The sequence below is a fragment of the Zonotrichia leucophrys genome, chromosome 4 (assembly GCF_028769735.1).
Source record: "Zonotrichia leucophrys gambelii isolate GWCS_2022_RI chromosome 4, RI_Zleu_2.0, whole genome shotgun sequence".
In the NCBI taxonomy this organism is placed as follows: domain Eukaryota; kingdom Metazoa; phylum Chordata; class Aves; order Passeriformes; family Passerellidae; genus Zonotrichia; species Zonotrichia leucophrys.
The window spans coordinates 20706152-20734043 of record NC_088173.1 but is presented as its reverse complement, the minus strand read 5'-3'; the positions used below and the strand labels follow the sequence as shown (position 1 = coordinate 20734043).

The 27892-nt window shown below is 37.2% G+C and overlaps 1 protein-coding gene across 13 annotated transcripts in view; it reads right to left on the bottom strand.

The window, feature by feature from the left end:
- The window catches only part of MARCHF1 (membrane associated ring-CH-type finger 1), a 230722-nt gene that overhangs the window by 181049 nt on the left and 21781 nt on the right, over positions 1 to 27892 (bottom strand). The window contains exon 1 of one of the 13 annotated variants that reach the window (XM_064710731.1): positions 21814 to 21853. The exons of 11 other annotated variants lie outside the window; for them this stretch is intronic. The gene's annotated coding sequence lies outside the window, so the exon portion shown is untranslated. Of the gene's footprint in view, positions 1 to 21813; positions 21854 to 27892 lie in introns of those variants that run through there. One more of the 13 variants, XM_064710726.1, reaches the window with a different exon arrangement.

The following is a 27892-nucleotide window of genomic DNA, read 5'->3' as shown; positions in this document are numbered from 1 at the left end:
TTTCAACCCAAGTAATGTGCCAAGTAGCACTGGCAGCATAAATCATAGTAGAGCAGCGTGGTTAGCTACACATGTACTCTCAATTTATTCCCTGTGCTTAAAAGGGCTCTTAAAACCAGTATCTCCATAAACATGTAGCATCCTAAGCTTGGAAAAAATTTCAGAAAAACACACTGACAGCTTTGCACAAATAAGCTCATAATGACTTGACTTACATCACTTCATGAAAGTCAGTGGAATTCAGAAACACAAACTCCTAACAGCTAATGAAAAGCTTCTCAGCAAAGAGCTGAAATAAAACATAATTAAATGCAAAAAAGAAAATCAATTTTAAAGTCTAATTACTAGGTGTCTGTCAAAATACATTTCATCTAATTAACTGCACACACTCAAAACTTTCATCTGCTTACTGTCTGCTGTGGCACTACAACAATTTGTACTATAAAGCCACTGAATCACTACCATAGAAAAGCAAGTAAAATGTTTTATAAAGAGGAAAAGTTTGAAGAGACCATTTTTGTTAAGCCACCTGATAGCAAGTGAGCCTGCAGAGAAACTTCTGGCCCTGCATCAGAAAAAGAGAACAAATGACAGTGCATCACTAGAAGAAAAGTGCAGTTAATTTGCAAATATTTAAGGCTATACAGGAACAGAAAATAATAATTAAAGTTTCTGAGGAAGGTAATAATCTGGGTAGTTTACACTAGAATTTCAATCTTTTATAACAAAAATACTCCAACTGGCATCTTCTCTGAAGGCATCACCTTTGTCCAGAAAAGATGTCAAACACAGGCTCATTTCACAAGTACTCTGGCAATCAAAAGTTGTACCTCTGGTACACAACTAGCTACCAATTCCCCCCCACTGAGAGCTAAATGCTTCAGTGATACCCAACAGAAAAAGTTCTTTCATTTTGACAATTACAGTGCAAATACATATTGGTTACTTAATCATCCTATTCTGGCCACCATAGAACAGTCTCCACTCAGAAATAGGGCTGAAATGTTGAAAAGTTGTATAGATAACTACTTCTTTTCTTGAGTTTTCACAGGTTTAAAATTTGAGCTTGAAAACAAGATTCTTACCTGCATGGTAACTGCTAAATTATCATTACATTGTCAGCTGTGAGTTTTAACACATTTTAATGGAAGAGTACATGAGAACATAATGCTAACTCAAGGGCAGCTGACCAAGTTAGAAAAGATTCAACAGACTTCCTATTTCTGAAATTATAAAATAACTTCAACATAATTTTTAATTCATTTACCTCACTCTATTTAAAATATCAAGAGGGGCAGGAGTGCAGTTTTAAATCTTAACATCTACAAATTTAGGCACATTCCCCAAGAGTGCAGCGAGTTGCTTTATGCACCCATGAATCCATACTGTTGAATAGGGGCAACCGCTCCCATTTTTAAAACCACTAGAAGACTGAAGACACTCACTTCATACAACAACTTGGCAGCACTATTTGTCTGGCTTGCAAGAAAACATTGAACTGCCTCCTGAACTTGAGAAGACCAAGCCCATGTTAATCACATCCTTCATGTCCTAGTGGACTGTGTTACTCATCAAGCTTCTGGAAATTGTAAGAGTTAAAAAAAAAAAAAATAGGGAAATTGAGGCAGAATTGCAAGAACATGGCTATCTAGGTTGGTCAGAACATAAATCAGAGAAAACAGGACTCAGGGGTGGCTCTGAAGATTAGTGAACTCTTTGAGATAGACCTCACTAAGGAATACTTTCCCAAGACTGAGTTTGTGTTTCTCTGAAACACAATAAACCATATCAGAACCTATTAATAGGAATCAGGATCTTTAGCTTCTTCCCTACAACAAACACTATATTAAGCAGACCCAGGTTAATTTTCGAAAAGTTCGGTGTCTGGAAAAAAGCAGTGGCAACTATTCTCCTGTACACTCCGAAGGTGATCTCAATAGGTCTCATCAAAGTCACACTGATGATACTAATGCTGAAATTATCATCCTTCTGCTCTTGCTGGTCTCTTACGTCCTTTACGATCATTGTGTAACACTTTACAGATCTGTAAAGGATCTGTAAGACTGTATCCTTAGCAAACCTGCAGATGACCCTGAAGCAGAAGAAATGGCTGACATAAGCAACAGAACTCCAACTGAGAGAAACCTCAGCAAACGTGAGGACTGGGCATCACGTACCTCATGAAGTTTAACACAGACTAGTGCTCAGTTTTACACCTTCAGCACTCTAACTGCCGTGCAGACCAGCAGCACTTACAGGGGGGACAGAGATGAACAGCAGCCAGCAGTACCTCTTGTCATGACTGAGGCAAATTGCACCCTGAGCATCATTAAAAACAGGGCCCAAGGAACAATTTATTGCCATCTCACACTTTGCAGTGATGAGACTGGCATCCTACAGAGCTGGTTTATGCTTCACAAGAGCAGTGTGGAGAGGGCCAGCAGAGGACTGTCACAACGGCCAGGGGACCATGACACATGAGGAGAGGCTGAGGATGCTGACCTTATTCAGTGTGGTGATTGGCCGGCTAGAGGGGCAAGCTGATGGGAAGGGGAACCACAAAGACAAGGAAGCCAAATTCTCAGCAGTGGCAGACAGCTAAGCAAGGGGAAACAGCCACAAACTGACATTTGAGAGCTTCAGGCTGAACATTACTGAGTCAACATTTCCCTAGAAAAGTAATGCTGCTCTTGATTTGTTGTTCATGGAGGCTATGGAATCTCCACATCCTTGAAAGTGTCCGAGACCAGAGTCCTGAGAGATCTGACCCAGGGATGGCCACAGCCCCGCTCTGCCCAAAGTTTAGGTTCCATAACCCTGAAACCCTTTCCAACAGACTGATTTCCTGTGATTCAGTAAATGCTCAGCTGAGAACCACCTTCACGGATGCCTCACTCTCAGTTCAGGCTTCTTCCTCCTCATTGTCACAGTCTGTACGATCACACTGATGTCTTTTTGCCTTGATCCATATTCTCCAAAGAACAGGTGAAGTTAAGAAGAAGGAGTAATTAGAATGATTTGAGCACAAGCTAACCATGAATGATATGACCTTAGGAGGAAAACCAAAAGGTTTGAAGACACAGTCCTTCCCCTGGGAGATATTTTTTTCCTGTAAGCACCAGATCTCTCTTGTGTAAATTCAAAACAGATTTCATTTAATGGCACATGCTTTACTGAGTAAATAAAACCACACTAAGAATAAGAGAATGTAAAAGGCTGCAACAAATACCTGAACCAATTCTGACCCCTCTTTATATCAATATTTTCATCCTTTGTTCATTCTTACCTGTCTTTATTTATCAATTCATCTTTCATTTAGTTTGCAAAGTTTACAGACTGAAAACTTTCTCTGTTCCTGCTTTAGTTTTGTTGTTGCTACTACTGCTCTGGGTTGGTTTCCTATACCTTTTATTAAGGTCTTGGCATCACGAAGGCAGATAAACCTCCGAAGAAATTCAATTCAAAACCACAAAATGAAATGCCTATGACAAAAAAAAAATTCATATTTGGGTTAAAAAGGCAGGATGTAGACAAAGAAAAATCCTCAGTAAATTGGCTTGCCATTTATGCAGTCTTTAGCCCTTTATTCTAGACCAAAGGCTGCTCCCTAATATTGAGAATTTATCAAGAAATATGCTCATAGCAAGGCAGTCACATGATAAAGCTGTAGAGAGACATAAAAGCTTGTCTATTCTGCAGGAAGAGCTGTCATTAGATAAGCAAAGAAAAATAGCACAAAGAATTATAACTTTGCTTGTACCAATTTCTTCAGAATCTTTTATAATCCATTACACTGAAAGACATTATTAAGGCTGTAGTTACATCTCCTTGTTTGGGAAAAATGCTTACAGCAGGAAAAACTTGCAAAGCAATGAAGCGATAAATAATTGGACTTAGAAAAAAGGCAGAGTATCTGAACAGAACAACCTGTATAAATTTAATTATTGCAAGCTAATAAAAAAAAGATTGGCAAAAAAACATGCGAGTTTCCTTTTGGCAAAGAAAATCAGAGTTTTACTTTGTTAAAGAAGGAGAGACTTGATAATTAAGTAAATTACTGAGCAAGAAAATGGCTCCAACATCATACTGCCCAAATGCTTCACTGCAGTACAAAAGGCATGCATTGCACCCCATTATGTGGCTCACCTCTGCTACTCTAATTTTAGCAGTCTCAGTAAAGATCTCACTCCTTGCGTCCATTTAGTTTGCTATCTGGTAGAAGTAACATTTATTATAGCAAAGAACAGAACGAAGCATTTTTGAGAGAATAAACATTCTATAAGCAGAAAAAGACCAGTAATGTTAATAGCGAAGTAAGCTGAAAACCGCAGACATACTTGTGGATTGTAAAGGGAAGAACAACAACAATACTGAATCCCTACCAAAAGTATTCTCTGAGACTGTATTCTGAAAAGCATGTAATAAGATAGATTTAAAAACAATCAGGAAAGTGATTAAACCCGAATTTACAGTTTAGTCTTCAGAAAGAAGAAAACAAAAAATTTTCTGACAAACATTTTAGCAGTAGCTTCGCCTTTTGCCTGTCAAATAATTCATAAAATGCTAACATACAAAAAAACCCAAACTTGACAACTGTTCTCCCCTACTGATGATGCCCCGATCTGTAATGTTACCATCAACCTGTACATTTCTCAAGTGTCTTGTCTGATCTCCCACCTTCACAAGGTAATGACAAAGCAGGGTGACAAAGCAGCATTGCCCTCCAGGACGAGCAGAGCTCACATGCAAATCTGCTTGAACTACTCCACATCATGACAAAAACTCCAAATAAATTAATAGCTTTATCAACAGCATCACAGATTTTGCTCTATGAAGATTAAAGACCACAACATTTCACATAATTTAGTCATTCACCCACCAGCTTTAGGACAATGCACAGAACTGCAACAACTCTGAGGGTGCCAGAGAACCAACAACTATGGAAAATAAGTAACATATAATTTTAAAAATGAATTTGCATAAATCAGATTTAAGTTTTGACCATACATAACTCCTAAAGTTCCCCCTGCTCCTCATATATAGAAGAAAAATTTGTCAGTGGCTCAAATAATTACTGTTTCAACCTCAGTTACTTTTATTTTTCTTAATAATTTGAAATTTCCTGATTATCTTCTAGTTACAGTATTGAGAACAAAGCACTTACAAATGACACTTAAAATTAAGTTTTAAGATTTGAAAGATACCTAGTCTGGACTGTATCCCATTGTAATAAAACAAAAACATGGGGTGACTCTGAATGTATGTGCTTGACCTACACAGACACACTTTTTCATAGCTGTCTACTGAATAACTGTACTCAAGACATTTTTGCATTTCCAAAAACACAATATTGTTTTTCTTCTATCAGGAAAGTAATGCATACTGTTCCTTTCCTCTTAAAAAGAAAAAAACCCTAAGCTACATGCAATTTTGAATATGTGAGTATCTCTTGTGTTTTAATCATAGAGTAGATTGGACATATAATTTAAAATTGATAATTACAAATAGCAGAGAGATCTCCTAGGATTGCTATCCCTTATCAAGCACATTTCTGGATAGAAAGAAGCTGTCCATTTTGCAAGGGAACTGTCATTTGACCAAGAGCCACAAGAGATTCATACCTTACACTTTTGGAACAGAAGAATTTGCTGATCAGCACGAGTCCTCCTGTTTCACGAAAGAAGAGAAAATCCAAAATGACAGAATGCAGCCTCCCAGGGATTACATGAACTTGGCCAGTAGGTTCAATTAGAAGTTTTTATGAAATTGGAATTGCTGTTATAGCTCAGTATTTGCAAAAGTGTTATGAAGTTCCTCCCAGGAAAGGAAGGTTGTTTGATTTAACTACTGTGTATTCACAACTTTAGCACTTAATCTGCTCAGAGACAAGCTATCACCCAAGTGCATGAGGCAAAATACAAGATTATGGTAAATAAAACCAGCTGGAACTCCATAACTTAATTAAAAGATCTTCATTTCACTCTTGAATAAACACCTTTGCCATCTTTTTATAAATGTTCTATCCCTTATTTACTTGGTCTCATAGTACCAAATACATTTTGAAAATTCCTTATAATGTTATCCATGAAAGTCAGGCTGATGTATGCCTCCCCAAAGTTAAAAAAAAAAAATAAACCACGTAAGAGTAATGTTATAATGTTCATACTCCAAAGCATTTTTAAAGGAGTAAGTCAAAACATTACTCTACAATCTGTTGCATGATAATAAGAGCAATAAATTACATGCATTACCATAAAAACATAATCCTATCACAATTGTGTTTTATAATGGAGTCCAATTTTCTCCAAATTGAGATGCTCTGCTGACTAAATTGAAGTTTAAATCAGATGACAGATGATTTCTGATACACATGCACAATAAGAGAGAGTATGCCACCCACTAGCAATTTTCATGTTTGAAACATAACAAACCGCTGGGTGAATATGAATCAAGAAACATTCTTCACCAAAAAAAAAACTAGAAAATGTTATTAGAGAGATGATAATGTGCTATTCCTGCTGGCCATGGATTGCCACCTTCTCAGAACTGAGGGCTGAAATAATTATATTATACAGAACTTATCAGAAACACTACAAGCACCAAGACTTCTCAACATCTTAGAAATTGAAGTGGAAGATGAACAATCTACTGATCATCCAGCATACATTTTTATAGGGAAAGATGTTTTCCTCCTCCTTCCAAAATACAAAATTATGTCAGAAAACTGTCCAAGTCACAGGACCAAAGAATGAGTCCCATGAATGCTGGAAGCAAGCACAGGGCATCACTTGGCCCAACCTCCCTGCTCAAGCATGGTCATCCCACAGCACATGATACAGGACTGCATCCAGACAGTTCCTGAATATCTCCAGTGAGGGAGACTCCACAGCCTCTCTGGGCAATCTGTGACAGTGCTCAGTCACCCATACAGAAGTTCCTCCTCATGTTCAGGAGGAATTTCCTGGGCATCAGTTTCTGCCCATTGCCTGTTGTCCTATTGGTCAGCTCCACTGAGCAGAGCCTGGAAACATCCTCTTGTCAGCCTCCCTTCAGATACTGACCAACATATGGTTATAAAATACTGAAAAATCTTTTATGGATAATATTCCTGTTGTTGTATATACTCTAAGCAGGAACATCAATTAAAAAAAACCTAACAAGACGCACACTTAAAAATACAAAATATTACAAAATACAATATTCTGAGTCAGAGTTGCTAAAAAGTTAGTTTAAATAACCTCAAGTTATTTTTTTTTTAATATCAGTTTCATATGGAAAGGAAATTTAACATTTTAACAAGATTTTTAAACACATCTCCATTGTTTTTAAACACATTTCTTGTTGGATACCAAATGTCATATTTACAGGTAAATCAAACTGGAATGCTTGAGTAATGGTCAGTATTTCAATTTTTTATCTAGCTTCCTAGCTTTTACAGCATTCCATAAACTGGTACAGCTATGAGGCTCTTTAGGAAAGTCCTCTCTTACATAAAGACTGAATGGCCCAAAAATCTTCTTTTGTTCTTTGTTCAGGTCCTGTTTCATCATGCACACAGCCTGGAAACCACACAGAGATAAAAATTACGGAGAGCGGGTGGTCAGAAGCTTTAATTCACAGCGCTGCAGTGACTGCTATGGCTGTCAGTTCTCCTGGGACCGAATGACAAATGGAAGCAGTGTCACTAAAGCACACGCTCCAGCAAGAGGATAGCATGAATGTTTCCTCTGCTTTTACACTCTTTGGAGACAGCTGCTCTAAACCTATGCATTGGAAGAGCAGAAATTTGTTTCATGGGTTGGAATATTAATTACAGTAGAAAAGTTTAATTCCCTTTATGTGATTATAATCAACACTTTTGCCTTCAGCCATCTCAAATAAAAGTACCTCACTAATCCTTACAGAAACTCTACAAAACATCTACTTGCTACTGCAAGAAGCTAAGTCTCTACTACACATCTCTGTATAGGAAGGTAGTAGGGCAGATGCTATTCAATTCCAGATGTGTTAATTCACCTAACATCTAATCTTTTGGAAAGACATATTTTACAAACTGGAGGATGCCTCTATAATCGAGAATTTTTATATTATTGTACCCATAAAGCCAGCACACAGGCTTCATATACAGTGTACTTCAATTCAAAATTCAGAACTGAAATAAAGGATGAAGAAAACATGATTTTGTAAGAAAATAACAAAATCAGAGGACCTAAATCAGTAACACGCCAGTATTCATAATGTCTCCTACTTTCAGCTCCTTGGCAAGAATTTAAAATCTGTCCACTCTTGCTGGCTGAGCAACACAAGCTATGAACATGTGGAGAATATGCCTACAATGCCACCAAGAAAATCAGCTGCTTTCACAAAGTACCCAAATGAGCCATTAATGGAGACTCACTTCATGAGCACATTATGATTCAGGGGAATGAAGTCAAGCAATACCTTAAGTAGACTACTGTTGCTGCTAAAATAGATCGTTTCTTGGGCAGAGTAAGTTTTTGATTCATCCTTTTTGTTTCTTTCTCAATTTCCAATCTAGCAGCTTGACAAAACTTAATTCTACACTGATGAAAACCTTTGACAGTTGGATAAAACACTCAATATTTAACATTAGCATGCATAAACTAACATTTTGCTACCTAGATTTTCCCATTTTCTTCCTCCAAGTTATCCTTTTCTTCAAATATCAGGTCACAAATTTTTACATTTTGCACTTAAAACAACTCATTAGGTATGTGATACTATGAATATTAAAACATAATTTGTCATAGCATTATGTGTATTCCATTTAAAATATACATACTTGCCCACGTTTGAAAGAGCTACAATATCCCAGTTTGCCATGACTTTTTCATCACATGCCAGAAGCAGAAACCCTTTCCCTGGTAGTATTCCCTCACACCTGTCAGCCATACCTACAATACAGTAGGTATGTAGTCATCCTACTTTGAAGGTACATCATCAATTCCACAAAAGAAATTATCATGAGGAATAAATAGTCAAAGCCCTTCACAATTCATTCACAGCACCCCAACCATCCTGAAACCACACTATAGATGTTCTATGTCCTGAATTTTCAAAATCATTTTTCTTCAAAGCTTTTGTGTTACAGGAACACAAATCATAAGGCAGAAATAATCCCCCCCCACACACACAAGCCCAGATCAGAGGTCCACTCAACCAACAACATTTGGCAAAATTTACTGAGCTTTGAATTGTGCCAGCAACATTGCCACCAAACCCAGCACTACCAGGGTATGTTCCACTGTGCTATGCCCTCATTTCTTAATAGCAAAGATTTGAACTGTGTCCTTTGAGTTTAAAAAAAAAAAAGTGAGCACATACTCTATCTCTGTATTGGGGGAGGAGGGGCTGTGAATGTGTGTAACACAAAGTATAGATAAAAGTTGCTGGGTTTGGAGGCATGACATCAAGAGTAAACACAAAACTTTATCTCGTAAATTTTCATTACTGACTAAGATGTCTCTTAATACTTGAGAAACAGGAAAATTTTTCAGACACATTTTGTTTAAGCTCTTAAACAACCCATTATTTCAATTGGCTAGCACTGTCCCTTGGAAAAAGGGACAATGCCAAACAAATACCAAACACTCTTTTAAAACATAGGTAATCCTGAAGATGTTTATCCTGGCAACACACACACAAGCAGGTTTTAAGCTACTCTGAAAAGAATGACTGTAAAAAGTAAAAACTCTATCAAACAACATTATTCAATTACTAAAATATTTCCTTTCATACAGTCTTTTTCCCTCCAGAGGCTAAAAAATATCAGTTTTGTTAGTCAGTGAAATCAAAACACAATCCTGTATGCCAAGATAATTTCTTCTATCTTCTAAACACCTTACCTGCAAATGAAATAGAACCGTTATGGACCAGCAATTGAATTCATTCCTTCAGTGAAAAAACTAAACAATTTGAGCTGGAGAATCAAAATTGAAAGTGATGGTGTTGCTGTAAACATTTATACTGCTGCTATTTGCCTTCTGTGAGTGTATATAGCATCTCATTATAATACTAATACGAATGAGACCACACACTAACTTCATTACCTTCAAAACACCTGAATAATTTAGCTCTAGTTTTCAGTGCAAATTTAGGAGATTGCATACATCAAGGCTTACTGTGATTTGTTTTCATTATTGTAATCTTGAAATGAGTTGACTGGCCCTCCAAATGAAACACAACAAAGCTCAATAATGAAAAACCAGCCAAACATATATTTCAGTAAATCTACAACAACACCAGTATGCAGTCTCCCGTCAATTTCAGAAACATTGCAATTTATTCTCAAAGAAGTCATAAATAGTATCCTTATCAGAATGGCCATTTATAACACTCAGAAGGCTTTAATGTTTTATGGACACAGACATACAAAAGGAAGATGGAACAGGAATTTACTTCCATGCAGTACTAACTATATTAAATTTCAGGTTTTCCTAAGAAGCCAAGTGATTAGTAGAGCATGCTTGGAAAAATTTCCCACCTCAGTTCAACTACCTGAAAATTGATGAGCTTTGAATATACTTCTCCAAATTCATTTGTAGATACATACAGAATGTGCCTCATAGTAACCAATATTCAACTCACACGGGAATGTGTTTAAAAGACAAACCACTTCATTTTTTTGAAACAAGCATCTCACTTCTAGATCTGATGAAGCATCTCTGCCAAGTGAAACTTGTCATTAAAGTGATGGCTTGATACATAGATAAAAACAAAATCCAAATTGTAGCCATCTTGAAAAAGTCATCTGTTTGAACCTTATCCCAAAGGCCATCTGGATTTGCATATGCAATTATCATTATTTTAGAATGGTAGTATTGGTAATCATCGTTTAGGCAGAATTCATAGGTATTTCATATTCTCATAGGAAAAATTCATTTCTTTTTTATGTATAATGACCCTCTGGATGCAATTTAGAAAAATCAAACATTCCTCAAATACATCAGTTTCTACAGTATATAAATTCATCACTTTTACTATTAAAAAAATTATTTTGCTTTGTTTTGCCCCTACAACAGATCTTTAGATATGCTTCCTGAAATACACTACAGACTTCTGTTTGTATCAGTATCTTCTTTTACCATCACTCCTCTTATCAAAAAGTCTCTATCACTTGAATCCTTTAGATGAAAATGGCTTGTAAATATCCAGGTTTTTTCCTTACAGAATAGAATCACAGAATATGCTGGGTTGGAAGGGACCCATCAGAATGATCAAGTCCAACTCCTAGCCCTATAGAGGACACCCCAAGGATCACATCATGAGCCTGAGGGTGTTATCAAGATTAACTAGCTAGAATAAAAGCAAGATTTTGATTCCCGTCTTTAAGAGGCACTCATAAATATTTCACAAAGCAGAAACTTTAGGAATGTAAGTTGCCTAATTTGTAAAGAAACAGCCTCAATTTCAAGTGATCTCTGTTCTTAGGATAGACTTACAAATCCATTTTTTCAATACATACTTAATGTTCACCTCAGGAACTAGACAATCAGTAATTAACAGCCCACACTTCCAATCTGCAACTTCAGTCATTCCCTTGGACTTATTACTTGATGCAACATTTACTAATATTAATCTACTCTATTTGAATTAGACTGATACTACAACTGAAAACTTAGATCAGTTTGAATTACATATATGTCATGGAAATTAAAAATCACTATTATGCACATTCCTATTTTCCTAATCTTTATTAGATCTTCCAACTTTGCAATGTTTTAAATACAATCATCATTTTATGAGGTTATATAGAAAATATAAAAATGGAATTTTTCAGGTACCAAAAATTCAAAAAGCACATTTTGCAGAATTTGAAAATGTCAGATGCCGCCAGTTGCAGAACCTTAAAAAGACAACAAAATTCATGACTGGGATGCAGGCTCACTACTTCCCTCTGTTTTTATTGATGAAAATAACTGATTAACTTGCAGTATGCACACTCAGATTCAGTTGCTATTAATTAAGCACATTTTCAAAGGACATCTATCAAAAACTTTTGCATAACAGTGCAGAGATTTTCAAAAATCAAAATATCTGAAACAAATTGCAAGCTACTGCCCTAAAAAATATTGTGTGCATTATAAATTTTACACATCAGTTCATCACATTCAACTATCTGTTTAAAAACTATCATACTTAGTTTTCAGAAAAAAAATTATAGCCTTCTAAATTTATCATTTTTCATTTCGTAACCAAAAAAAGAACCACTTTTCCTGATTAATTTTTTGTAGCTTCATTTGCTTGTCATTTTTCTTCCATAGAACATCCAGACAGGTATGCAAATTGCTCAGTTGTCCATAGCTGTTTTTTTTTTAAAGAGATGACCAAGTCTAGTCTTGGAATTTTAAAGCTTGTGGTGAGAAAGTATCTAGTTTATAAATACTAATAAAACTTACAAGTGCTAACTGGGTTTCATGTATAGTTTCAATAATAGAAAGAACAAAATTGACTTTGTGCAAGGTGATAAACACATTGGTTTCTTACTGTACACCTCCACTGAATTCTATGCAGAATAACATCAAGCTAAAAGAGTCAGGCACAACAGTCAAGTGAAACCAGACACAAAGAAAGATTATTTACGAGGAGGAGGAATATCTGTGGATGTAAGGAACTGTCACGCAAAATAGGAACAGACAGCCTGGCAACTTCAAGTCACTCTACTGCTTCCAGTGGTATAAACAAACCATATTTATCTTGGATCTGATGTCATTACTGTTTTGATTCCAGCTACTGAACTGTATAGCAATAGAGGTTAATATTTTTAGCACATGCAGTTAAAATGGCAGAAGAATCAGTTCCCCCACTGACTGAATGCTCTGAAAAATAGGTTCAGAAGAGCATCTGTGCTCAGTTATAGGTCAGAAGCTTGAAACTTTACCAGCATCTTTCTGCACCACAGTTCATCTAGAGAACGCTCAGCATGAACTTTTTAGCCATTCTCCCCAGAGGCAGTAGTGCCAAAAATAAAAGTCAGTGATTTCTCTCAGCTGCCTAAGCATGTAATATTTATTTGAGATCTTAAATATTTCCATCTACACATTCTCTGGAGGCAACTCCACCATCTTCCATGACAGCACTACCCAATTCCTCAGGCTGTCTCATCTTTCATCACCTTTCTTTCTTCCTCTGCAAACACTGTCACTAAACTCTATTCCTTCTAAGTCTATCCTCCTTTGTCATTCTTTCTGCTAAAATACTCATCCCTCTGTCAGCCTATCCTGAAAAAGACATTTTCCACCTGGTTTGCTTTCTGTGTTTCATCCAAAACTCCTCCCTTCAGCTGCTTCCCCAGCTATATTTTTTAGAAGTTTTTCATTAGCTTGTCTTGCCTGCCATCCACTTTCTACACTCAGTCCAAGGAGATAACAAATGAATTTCTGTGGTATAATCCTGTCACATTTTTCTCTCTGCACAACATCCCTTAAGTCTACTTTAAAATGAAGCTCCAAAGGCTTCTAGTTGTTCCTACCTCCACAGGGAAGACCAGGGTGTCAGCCAACTTACTGATTTGATTTGGATGTGTCAAAATCAATGTCTCTAAAGCCATATTCCTCAGAACCTTCTTCTCACATGATTAAAAAATAAAATCACATTAATTTGGAATAAAGTACTACTAAATTACTGGAACATTTTCAGTCCAAAAATAGTGCTTCCAGTTTTCAATTCATTGCAGATACTGGTTTTTCTTTCTTTTAATACCTTTTAAACACTCCAATTTTAATGGCAAACTGGATTATTATAACAAACATATTACAACAACTACATTATGGTTACTTTGGGCTGTTTCCAAGTAACAAAATAATTCTAAACAAAATGTCATTACGCTAAAGAATTTGTGGCTTACAGCTGTAAGTCTTCTCAATGAGTCTTTGCATGTCCTAACACTGCTCTGTGGCTCTCACAAATTGCAGTACATACAGCTGAAATGCTGCTAGATTAATACTGGTGCTACCTGTCCCTGCCTGCCAAGAACAAACAAACAGAAAGGATGCCATTTACAGTCGCTAGGAATATTGTCTAAAACTGACTATAAATCTGAAGTCTCTGAAAAGTCACTGGAATTCTCCATAAATACTTTATTTTTCCCTAGAGACTGCAGTAGGAGATTTGTGACATTCTGAGGCAACAACAGTGCCCATGAAGAACAGCGGGAGACAGGACCGGAAAGAGTTTCAGCAGCTGAATATGGAGCTAGACACAGAATCCATCTCAACATGTCCAGAGATGAATAACAGGGCTGATGGAGTAATCAAGGCTACAAGGACCTATTCTACAGGACCTTTGTTGGCTCAGAAAGAACCAATTCTTTGAATAAAGTTTATCAGTGGAAAAGAAAGGAAATTGAATCCTAAGACATGTTTGATACTACTGAAAAGAGAGATAGACCCCTACCATTTGTTTTTTTCTATTAAAAAAAAGAATCCAAACCTTTCCATTGTTAATGGCTACCCCAATAGAAAGATGGAGAAATGGAATTTTTTCATTTACCAGCATCTTAGACATAACCCTCCAGAAAGTAAAATTGCCAAGTGTCTTCCCAATCCTTCCCCACAATATTTTTATTCTTAAGAGAATATCTGCTTACCTATAAAGGGATATCTAGAGGACGGCAACTTCTAAGTCTGCATATATTTGTTTAATAGCTAAACCAGACAGTTCCTACCAGTAAGTTAAAACAGGCCAGCCAATCCCTGTGAACACTTTAGCCAGCTGATTACAGTGCTCTAATAAACCACTCTATAAATTCAAACTACTCCACAAATAGGCTGTGAGAATTCCATTGAGAACTGACTCTCACAAATGACAAATTCCAAGCAACCAGAAAAAAAAAAACCAAAAAATCCTGTAGTACGTAGACAGATATTGATATGCAGATAATATAGATATCTATATATGTAGACATATATAGAATTCCTGATCTCTATATATCTAGATGTGTAGATATATATAGATCAGGAATTCTAACAACTTTTGCTGCTGTTACCATTAAGCAGCAACCTGAAACACTTGGCATTTTCTGTTCCAGAGAATTTACTACCTTTCAAGTACAGTTTCAACAGGAGGCAGACACTGATGTTTCTCAAAGAGGCATAAAAACTGGGCAACTCAGCTTAAAAGATGTGAATTGAAAGAAGCATCATGCTGGTTTATCAAAGTCACTAACCCATGTAGATTTATTGAGCCCTTGAAGTGCTCCATTATGGGCTGACACGTTGTTGTACCAAGTTTTATCTATGTTCACAACTGTGCTGCAGCTGATTTGTGCAGTCACATGTGCCTGACTTTCACTGCTTTATTACCGAACACAGCAAGAACACTCTTCTACCAGTACACACAACAGCTGTGAAGTGCTCTATAACTTTATTTAGACAAACATTTCACGCTGGTCACGTAACAGAGGCTCCTGACAGCAAGTTCTAACCTAGGTTATTTATCACACCAAGAAATCAGGAGTAACCCCTGCCTAGTTGACTGAATTCCATACCTGAGTGTATGTGAATTGTGTGAAGCAGAATAAGGCAACTGTATGGAGACTAGAATCTTACCAGTCATCCCTAACTACTGGAAATAACTTGGAATAGGACAAGTACCACCAATCTACGCTAGGCATGGCAACCAAAAAGCACAGAAGACAAGAAACACAACAAAAGCAAAGAAGCAGGAAAGCTACTTTACTGTGTCATGGGGAACCTCTATGATAAAGTTACTCTTCCATGTAATTACTTGGTCTTGTTCTAGGAAATGCAACAGTTAACAGAATGAAAACACAACTTCTCCTTCTAAACAGCTCTTCAAGGCTAAACACAGTGGAGCAAATCACACTATTCTTTGTTTTTGTTGCAAATCTGATGATTAGTAGCAGTTAACCTCCTCCTTGCCAGACAGCTGAGAGTTCACAGAACTTTCTCAGGGAGGCTTCATAACTCTATCCAAAGAGGACACACAAAACTCGCCTGGAAGAGCACCTTCTCTGTCCTCTCATGTTGGACACGAGGCTGCCCTTGGGGCCCCTAGAAGCACCTGCCCCTCCCAGTGTGTCTGTGATTGATCAGCTGTGAGCGCTGCCCCAGGCAGTTTCTGCTGCCCACCTAATTACCAATACCCACAGTGAGGGAATCAAACACTAGATTTTCCTCCCAGTGACGCATAAGAGACTCAGAAGCAACCCATCTACATATCAAGAGTTGAAAGACGGGCTCTTCCCAAACCTTAGGTTTAAAGCTAAGTGCCTGCTCTGAACTAATTTTTGAATGAGACTGCCCATTAACATAAAAAGTCTGCAGAAAGACAAATTCTAAATTAAATACCAAAGCTAGATATATGGTTTCTCCTAACCCACTAATACTTAAAAGTTCTGAAAAATATTACTGCTTTATCTCCTGAAAACTATACACCAGCTTGAAACCAACTTGAAATCTAATTTATAAATACACCAGAAAGCCTCTAATTTTAGTATTTAAAAATGTTTAGAAATCAATTGGTAAGAATTTCTTTCGCCTCCAACAGCATTTCAAAAATACAAAGCCACGGACATTACAAGAAAAAAGTGAATCAAACTGAGATGTATCAAACACTTGGATACTGAAAAACTGCTTGGCTACATAGGGTGTGAGGATTTTTTAACTCACACAGTGGGTTTTTTCAGCAGCTTCTGGAGCTTCGGATGTTCTCTATAAACTATTCCTTTTTTCAACAAGGAAACAACTTCTTTGTGGAAAGCAGTGTGGCCAAAAAAAATAAATTGGAACAGGACTGAATAGAATAAAAAAATTGCTGAACATAGATTTGGTGGCAAACAACAACTAGTCAACACAATCATACCCTTAAAAAGCCTATTTTCCCTGACAGTTCATTGACCTCTAAAAATTTCCCATTTTGAATTAACCAGTGGATAACAGTAAGTCATCATACCAAGAGAATTTTCCTCTGTTCTGAACTGTCACGTACCGGTAACAAGTACAGCAGGTTTTCCATCCAAAAACACAAGGTAAATTAGAAGAATAAGCTCTTCATGTCTCTGTGTTCTCCTTCTGTAGCATTAGGTAATCAGACAGCAATTTATTCTTCCACAGCTCCATGCACTGATTATATGAACGCAATATATTGCCTGCAGAGAGCTTCTTGTTAGATTATATTAAAGGGCAAGGGTGCATTATTTCATCTCCTTGGTTTGCTCTATCCACAGAACAGTTTTAAAGAGTCTCTCTAAACTCTAAGGGAATCACTGTCTGGAACAGAAAATATAAAATTACTCTTTGGCAGAAAGCACTGCCATCTTCCTCAACTCTAAGCCTCCTTTCAGTAGCAAAGCACCAAAGAGATCAGTGGGGTTTTTGGTTAAACATGACCGACAATCAGGCAAGGTACCTCCATGCACATGATGCACAGAACTATTCCCAGATATTATTGGAGTCTTGAGAATATGAAAGTGTACTTTTCAAGGCAGTTGAAACAGACAGACAAACCTCAGGTCATGTTTCCAGCAAACTTTGGGCAAGCACAGACAGCTTGCTACTATTGATGCACCCCTGGGCAGGATCTTACTCTCCACTCCATCACTCACCCAAATTTTACCAACTTTATGTTCTTCATGTTTCAACACTGACACATGAAGATGTGAGGGGGATGGAAAAGAAAGGAAAAAGGCAAATAAAAGAAATTTTAAATGTTGACAAAATTAATAAATTGATTTATTGCAGCATAAAAAGAAAGAATATTAAAGATGTTTTGACCTTTTCCTTGGACAGTATACAGAGGATCAACCATAACTGAATTGTTTTACAACAGATTGTGTTTCAGAAGGGATGTTCATACGGGACAGGGCTGAAGCACTCTACAGCCATTCATGCACTTCGTTCCCAAAAGGTAAAATCAATACCAGAAAGCTTTACAGAAACAGAGGTAAAAGAGGGACTTTCATGCAGCATGGTATAGTGTCAAATAAAACTTGATCTTTCCCAGAATGCAGCTTTTGGTGGTTTTTTTTGGTCTGCTTACAACACACCATTAAGTGCACGAAGGCACAGAACTTCCATTTGATTCTCACTGTATTAGCATTGCCAAGAAGCTTGAATGCCTTACAGTATATAAAAAGATCAGTTTTCCAATGGTATTTTGGAATTGAATGAAGAAGTCAAACCTCATGAATACTGTGACCAGAAAGAAACCCTAAAGAAGTCATTGAATAAGGATGGGAATTGGATACAGCCTAGTTTGCCTGTTACATACTTTACAAGTGGCCATTCCAAATTGGAATTTTAAGCAACTTTTAGCCAAAGCCAAAAAGCAGACTGTTATCTAACCAGAAACTACATTACAACATTAAAAATACAAACCACTCATAGAATAAACAAATAAAAAAGGATGTTTGAAATAACACAGACAATTTAAAGAAAAAAAAAAAAAGAGCTGGATGGACCAATTTTTATTCTTCTTTTTTTCCCCCCTTTGAAGTAAATAAACTAGCTCCACAAATACCAGATTATGCTTTTTTCAATTTCACATAGCTTCAACTGTAACTTAACAAAAAGTGCAATCCTTTTGCTCAAATTCTTACTTGAATTTATTTACATACTGGAGATCTCAAGCACACTCCAGCCTGAATTGTAGAAAAGTCAGCGCATCAGTGCATGCAGTACCAGAGCATCTTCCAAAAGTCCTACCTATGTTTACACATTACACCTTCATATCCTCCCATCACCCAAATTAAGGGTCACATCCTCTTTCCTCTCTAACTCTGAGTCACTTACTGTAGAGTTTGGTCTAAAGCCTTCTCATTTTGGGAGAGGCTGAAAGAGCTGTTATAGTTCAGCATGGTGAAAAGAAGGCTCAGGGGATTCAATCCATCCACAAACGTGATGCTGGGAACTAAAGATGACAGAGGCAGGCTCTTGTCAGTAGTGCCCAGTCACAAGTTCAACAGACAGAAACTGAAATACAACAAAATCCAGGCTGGTTGTGGAGTCTCCATCCTTGGGGATTCTCAAAACATAATGGGACACATGGCTTATAAAAGTTTTCTACTTGAGCCTGCACCCTACAGGTAATCTATGATTAAAAACAAATTCAAAATTACCCCAAAGTATACTTTTAATTGCGAGAAAAGTACTCATATTTCATTTTACTCAGGAAGGTATTCCCGAATTCACCTAAACTAAACCCTGATGAATGCTATGCTACTAATCAGAGCAACAACAGTAACTTCCCCCCAGATACATCCTGGAGACAAAAATCCTATCCCCTCCTGGTAGAGTTCCCTGCCTCTAGGTAATCCACCTAAAATATACCTTGTCACCCCTAAAGCAGCAGTGAATCTTCATCTTCAGAGGGGCAGGAGAGCTGCTACATATCTGGAGAAATTATTGAAGGGTTTTTGAGGGAAAGGACTATGATTTCTCAACTGGTAAAAATGCATTTCCATTTTCTAATAAAGCAAATGGCTTACATAATTACGTGAAACTCAGGTATTATATCAGCATTTTCTAGCAGTATATATGAAAAAGCTCAGGAGTTTGCAGTTGGGAAGGTAAATGAGCATCTTCAATTGACATTACCTTCTTTTGCAATCCCAAAGACAGATAACTTTCTTCAAAGCCCTACCCTTTTCCCACATCTGGTGGAATCATTCTGGTAAATACTGGAGTAAATTTATTTCATTTTGCTTTGCATGATTTTATGGTTCATACTGCCTAACGCTGCGAAAAACACACGCAAAACATGTCCACATATTCAAACTGCAACAATGAGATTTTGGGAAACTGTACTTGATAAAGTTACCTGGGAGGCAGAGGCAAAAAAATAAAACAATACAAGCCAGACAACGGTGTTATGAGTTTTACAAACAGGAAATCCAAACTATTCCGAAATCAAGGTTGTTGCAGATTAACAATACTGCAGAGTTGGATATACAGTGTTAGATGCATACGAAAATGAAGTCTGTCTGAATGCCAAGACACAACAGAAATGTTGCAAGCAAAGATTAGTCATATGTTTGACAACTCTCTATATTCAAATAGTGCTCTTCACAGAAAATTACAGCAGGCCTTGGCACAAGTGCTCGGAAAGCTAGGAAGTGTGAAGGGAGTCATTGAAATGTTTCCCAACAGACAAAGAACAAACAAGAAAGAATTTTCTTTGCAGAAAATCCTACAATATATTAAGCATAAAGAAAAAAAATAATTTCCACACAGGAAAAACATTTGATACATTTACTGAACAAAAGATGTATGGTCTAATAACTAAAGGCACCAAATAACTTTTAATAAATAAAATAACTCAATTCTGAGGAAAAAACAGAGAAGAAAGTGGAATAAAACCTAATACTACCAGTGAAAAGCCAATAAAATGTTGGGGAAAGGAAATTACACAGTGAGGAAACAAGCTTGTACTCTACACAGACTGCAAGAGAGAGGCTCAAGACAGAAGGGAAAGAAAAATATAAAGTGCAATAGTTTCCACTTCTGAAAGCATGTAAGAAAAGAAGTAAGTACAGAACAAAGACAAGGAAAAAACTAGAGCTGGCAAGGTTCTTTGCAGGTTTTCTCTGTCATGAGGTTCTGGGGGTTTTTCCCTTCCCCTCCCAATTTAGGTGTTTAACGAAAAGATAGTGGCAATACAGGGAAACACCTAAAGATTGTGACAAGTTTCAGAAAATCAAGTTTACATCCAATTTACAAGATTTTGGAAAAGCTGGTAGTTTTTTGAGTCAAAAATTGGTAGCTGGTAGTTTTTTGAGTCAAAAATTTTGTACATACATAAACAAAAATGCATGATATCATTATTTGTTACGTGCACTTCTGCTAAATTCTGAATTCTCAGATTCAGCAGTCATTTAGCAAACAGATGGACCAGAAAGAGATTTACTCAATAATTTAGGGTTCATATGCAAGGGAGGCATGAAAGTTTCTCATCCTTCACCAAGCATTTGAAGCATGATTACAGTATTCAATGACCAACCATTCAAAAACCAAATGATATCAAAAATGAATTGCATACAGCAACTTAATGCTATTTCTACCATGTGATAATTTGTAGCTTTAAGAAGACGTTTCTAGTTTAAAAATAAGGTGGGGAGAAAAAAGTTCTCAATCTTTCAAAGAAGTGTCACAGCAATCAACAGCCTTAACAGCAGATGTTCCCCAAGCTTGTGCTCAAGCGGGGTGACGTCAAAGCCAACGTGTGCTCTTCCCACCCATTTGTTCCATGACAGCAATGAAAGAACACATCAGGCCAATCATGACTTAGTGTTGAGATTCTAAACCATTTCTAAGGAAAGCAAAATATCCCCAGGAACAGTAAACCTCACATATCACAGCTATGTAACTCAAAATTAAAATGAGTGTTTTATCTCAGAGTGCAAAATACCCTCAAGTTAACTAAAAATAGCAACACTGTATTCAACAAATTCCCATGAAGGTATTTAGCAGCAAGTAATGAAATATTGAGACATTTACAGATAACATTTTGGCTGAAAAATCTTTCCACTACTTCCCACTTAGTTAGGCTTCTCCTACAAATATCTTGTAGACTCTATAAAATATCTACCAGTATTAACTCTTCTCATGAATGCCACTCATTATATAGCACTTATGCTAACCAAGTCTTTGTTGAATTTTCAACCATATATTAGAAACAGAAGTTAAGCAAGCATCAAAATTATCTCGATTTAGGAAAATGCCAATCAATTTTAAACTGCCTCTGTGTCACAGTTGAGAGGACCACAATACACAGATTATCACCTTACAATTTCAGAAGGCCTTAAACATTCACCCAAACAGAGTAACACCATACCTGATCTGAAGGCTTCAAGCATCTGCCCATACCATTCCACTCCAAAAGGCTGCAAGTGTGTGTGCTTTCTGTTCTTCAGCCCAGCCTTTTATACCCTCTCATTGATGCACTGCACCTGTGTGTCCCTGTGGTGGTTGGTCAGTGCCCTGGGCACTCCATGGCTCACTGCTGTCAGTGCTGCTCACAGCTGCACCCACTGGGGATGAGGCTCGGCCACAGCCCCACTCCCAACTACCACAAGCTGCTTTTACTCAGCTTTGGTACTTCTGAAAACAATCTCTCTCTTGATGCCTTCAGTAAGGTTCTCCAAAAGGCTGAGAGAAGAGAAAATCTACTGAAAAACTGCTTGAACTACTAAGAGGAACCAAAATTACAAAAAGGGAATGAGATGAATAAACACGAACTATAAATGACAAAGTGTTGAAATACGCAATAACCAATTTTCTGAATAAAGAAATATCACCTCTACTGATCAATTTTTTTGTTATGCTTGTTATTTCAAAGACCAGCTAAGTCATTAAATACATCCAATATTACTGCTTAAATGACAGAACTTACAGAAGGAAAAATACTTTATATAACTTAATAAAAACAATGAAGAAATTTCAAACCATATTTTCTGTACTGGTATATAAAGGTAAGCAAAAAGGAAAAAAAAAGGCATGAAAAACAGAAAGTAGCACTTAAAAGAGCATCCTCAAAGCTTAGTTGATTTTGCCATTGATTAGCTCAAAATGAATGTAACATTTAGGAAATGAAATCTTGCAAGTATTTTACTGTAGCCATCTTATCTATTGTTTTATCCTATTTGGAATCAGAAAAACAAGTGCTATCTCTCATTATCTTATCCAGGTATACATTGAATCCATTCATATACAGCCTAGGTATTTTGCAGAAATGCTTTTACCTCTGTGGAAGCTGAAAAAAAATGAATAAAAGAAATGCAACAGAATTATTCTAAACACTGAGATTTACCAATGCTTGGATAACAAATGAGAAATATATCCAAAAATCTAAAATATGCCCTTGTCCCAGGGAAATGTTACATTGTTGTCAGGTTTTCACAGCCTTCTTTTTCCTCCTACTAGTATTATTATATTTCCTCCACATTACTATCATTGAGCCCTTTCCCCATTGTTCAATATCTACCAAAAGAGTAAGTACTGACAGCTCAGAAATTCTAACTATAGGATTACAAATGAAACCCAAGTGATATTTGAAACTTTAAGTCACCATTTGCTTTGTAACAGACTACATTCTAGCAGCAACACAAATTACAGTCTGCAGGCCTCAACCATCAACTCCCCCACAGTCTCTTCAATTTGTTGACCCTATGAGCACAAGATGAAAACCATCCTTAAAACCATCTCCTCTCAGGTGAGCAGCGACAGGACACGAAGAAATGGAAAGAGGCAGCATCAGGGTAACTTCAGACAGGACATTAGGAAAAGTTTCTTCACTGAGAGAGTGATCAATCACTGTAACAAGCTCTCCAGGAATCAAGCCTGGCACAGCTCAAGAAGCATATAAAGATGTCACAGTCATATGCTTTAGTTTTAGACAGTCCTGTGAGGAGCTGGGAGTTGAACAAGATGGTTCTTATGAGTCTCTTCTAATTTGAGATTTTCTATGATTACATAATTCTCTATTTAACACCTTCATAATGGGTGATGATGGGATAGATGATGGGATGAATGCATCTCATCAAGTTCACTGGTGACTGAGGGGAGGGGCTCACACACCAGGGTAAATGGCTGTGCTTCAGGGAGATTGCAACTGACCTGAGAAATGGGCTGCCAAACCTCGAGAAAAAAACAGCAAAAAACAATGCATAATACTGCAACTGTGATAGAAAAGCCCCACACAACAGTCCAGCATGGGAGCTAACAGCAGAAAGCAGCTCTGCACAAGAGGAGATGCGGGGTCTGATGGACAATTTCAGTGTAAGTCAAAAATGCACCCTTGCAGAAAATGAATGCTAAGGGCACACTAGGCTGCACTCACTACAGAAGAACCAGCAAGTAAAGGGAAATTATTATTATTCTAATCCACCCCTGCCAGCCTACATCTTGAGTACTGTATTTCACTTGATGCTCCCTGGTATATGACATACTGGTTCATATCTTTTATGGAAAGCCAACAAGATGGTTTGGGGCTGGAGTATGAGCTGCACAAGTAGCACCTGAGAGAACTGTGTCTCTTCAACCTCTACAGGAAAATCTAAGGGGAGATCATAGTACTATACTCAACTATTTAAAAACAGAGCCAGAGTTCCTGGAAATTGCACAGCAAAAAGATAAGAGACAATTAATGTAAACTGAAGCAAGAGAAATTCAGATTAGATAAAAGGAAAAAAAAAATATTAATAGTAAAGTTGATCAAAACCTGAAACAGGTTGCCCAGAAAGACTGAAGAAAATTCACTCCTGAAATAATCCAGAAGCAGGCAAGGCCCAGAGTAACCCACATACCTTCAAAGCCATCCCTATTCCAAGCAGGCAGGAAGACAGATCAGTTCCAGATGATACAGAAATGGTATGGAATGAGAGATTACATTGGGTCTGGCTGAGATGGAATTAGTTTTTTTCAAGGCAGCCCTTAGGGTGTTCTGGTTTTTATTTGTGGCTGAAATGGTGTTGGTAACTCGCCAGTGTTCTCCCTATTGCTGAGCTGTGCCAGCACAGTCAGCCAGCCAGGGGTAAGCTAGAGGCTGAGAGAGGACACGAGCAGGACAGCTGTCACACGCAGACCACACCGTATGGAATCATGCTGAGATATAAAAGCTCAGGGGAAACAGGAAAAAGGGGGGGAATAGTCATGGTTATGGCACTCACAAAGCATGCAGAGACCCTGCTTCCCAGGAAGCAGCTGGACACCTGCCTGCCCACACAAATTAGTCAACTATTGTTTTTATTTTGCTTTGCTTAAGCATCATGCTTTTGCTTTTCCTGTTAAACTGTCATTATCTCAACCCATCTATTTCCTCCCACAGAAGATGGGAGTGAGCAAGATGCTGGGGTGGAGTTTGGCTGTTGGATGCCCTTCCACTCGAATGATTCTATGATATTTCTTCATATATGTTTCTCAAATATACCACAGGTGTCAAAAAGCACTTCATAATGCTGTGAGAAAAAAGTTGTTAAAATTTTGGACTGTCCCAAATTTTCTCAAGATTTGTTTGGGTTCTTTTGTGCTTTTTATGTGAAAACTATGACAAATTCAGTATTGGCTAATATCCCAGGAGAGCCACAGATCAACTGCTACAAGTCAAGAATCTATACATTTATCTTCCTATGTCTTCCATCAATATTCACTCAAAAGTGAAAGGAGAGAGAACAAACCCTTAGGAAGATAGAGCAAAACTGAGAAGAATGATTAAATGACACACCATACTCCAAGTTTCTACGTGGGTATGTGTGAATTCTGACATATTTAAAAAATTTGCAGCATTTTTACTGTTGTGGGAGCTCAGGGAAGATATCTGAGCAACTGTTGTAAAATAAAAACTGAAGTAAAAAAAGTTGTCAGATGCACTGGATTTGCTATCCTCCCAAGGAAGGAAAAAAACCTCAAGGCAAGCTATTGAAGAATAAGCCATTAAGATAAATCACAAGGTTTGATGGTTAAGATTAAGGGGGTTGGGGTTTTTTTTGGTTCAGATTGGGAGAATTGTGGAGACTCTTTTCCCCTGTTAGTTATTTATAGCCAACAACCTATTTTATCTCATGCAGGGGTGAAAACAAGGGTGTACAGTGTCTCATTGGTTCTGAAAAGCCTAATGAGCTGCTACAAATGCCTCAGACTGTTTTCTCAGACCTAGAATAGGATGTGTGAAAACTAAAAAAAACTTTAACAAGCATGTTTATTTTACAGAGTTTGACAGACATGCTGCGTTCACATTTGTGTGCTGCAGAAGGTTTGAAAGTAGAGGCAGCAATGGACAACCCAGGTACATTTACTTAATTTAAAAAATTCTCCAGACAGGCTTTTGGGGGCTCTTGGATCATAAAACTTCTTTCCAACAGACCACCATATGCTACCAACATTATGATCTAATTTTACAGCAGGAAAATGCTGCTTATCAATACCTGACAGCCTTGCTCACAGACATCTGCAGAAAATCAAATGCTTGCAGATTCACATTGCCACATGTGGCTTTTAAGACAGAAATACAAATTCAGAAAAAGAAATTTACCTGCATCAATAAAGTGGGCCCTTTTTTCATTATTGTTGATATTGCTATTATTAGATTTGCTCTTCTGGACAAAACCAACCTAAGCTTTGTCTGCTTGATACAGAAAAATGAAACATGAATTAAGAATCCTAAATTCCATTAACGATGATATCTACCAGGACCCCATTAACAGATGCCAAGGTATGTTAGTCAGAGTGGATGTGACAAATGAGTTACATTACAATGGATTACATATGGTATTCAGCTTTTCAAATTAAAAAGTCAACTGTGACACCATCAGGCTATTTTTATAGAGGGCAGTGGGAGTAGGTTATATTCCTGACTATGAAATCTAAAAATGGGTCACCTTAGGAATTAACATGTTTAAAGAGAAATATAATGCATGAAAAGAAAAATACTGTGCTCTAGATACTAGTGTACTCTAGATTGTGATAGCAATCCACGTTCTCCCGTACTTTAGCATTTTGATCTGGTTTTTTTTTTATGCATTGATATAAACATAATGCAATAGCTCTCTCTTAATTTTGAATTTGTCATAATGCCAAAGAGCAAAACTTCTAATAAGCTCTTAAGGTTTATTTTCTTTTGTTACAGGGAGCTGTACTTGGTTGGGTTGTGTTCTGTTTAAGGGGTGGGGGTTGTGGGGTTTTTTAGGGTTTTTTTGTTTGCTTGTTGATGGGCTTTTCTGGTTGGTTTTTTTTTTTATTGACCCAGCAAGACCAGGAAAAGGTGAAACAGGAAAGGAAAAGTAGGAACTAAAATTCAGTGAACCAACAGGTGAGAGCCTGCACATCACTTGTCACAGTGAAATGGAGACCTCGTGCCAACGAAAGACTTGTGCCTCAGAAAAAGACACACAAGTAGAGATGGATGCAAGAGTAAGTAGTAATCTGTGTTGGACAGGTTTAGTGACTTGACTTTGTCCTCCTACATAGCTCAGAACTTGAGTTCACTCACACCTTTTGTCAAGTCTTTCAAAACAGCTCAAATGTGCTGCCTTACTTAAAACTTAGGAAAAAAAAACAAACCCAAACCGTACCACACCTGTCTCAGCAACAAATCATTTTTGAAAGAGACAATTATGATTTTATTTCATTAGTAGGTGGTTCTACCAATGCTCACAGAGATCAAATTAAATTCTCAACTAATATGTGACTTGAATATCTCAAAACCCTTAACTCCTTCACAACTATTGAAATTTGGTTAAACAATATGGAGGTCTATTAATGAACATCATAGATGAGCAGTCATTCTCTGCCACTTCTACTATCCAGATGTGCTTAAATAGTACACAATAAAGCATTCATAAACAGCTTTAACTGAGGGGGGAAAAGCAACAGGGGATGCTTTTTTCCTGGAAAAAAAAGATAGGGGACACCTTTTTCCTAAAAAGAACCCTTTAAGTTTTACTTTTTCTGTGCTTTCCATTTCACATGTGTGCTTTGTGACAATACTCCATTAAGATTGAAGAGTTCTTCCTTCCTAGACTGATCTTCCTAGTTGTACAAAGACCAGAATATACCAACCATTTGTTGATGAAGGGCTGAAATTCCTGCATAAGTCAGATATAATAATAGAGTCTAGAGATTCACTACCTTTTCTCTCACTAATGAGCAAACTCTCAGAAAGCCAAAACCACAGAAAAGCAAGATAATGTAATAGGCATTTCACTTATTCAGGCAGCTACACAGGGTCATTTTCCATAAAAGATTTCAAGGACCATAACTTATTTTTAACATTAGATTAGCTACATATTAAAAGTCATGCTCTCTTTTTGTATCATTCTTTTTGAAAGATAATGGGAAATATGACAGAAAGAAGAAAAAATTGAAGACAAAATATTTCCAACTTTCACCTTGTCTTGCCTTCTTTCGTGCTTTTTTTG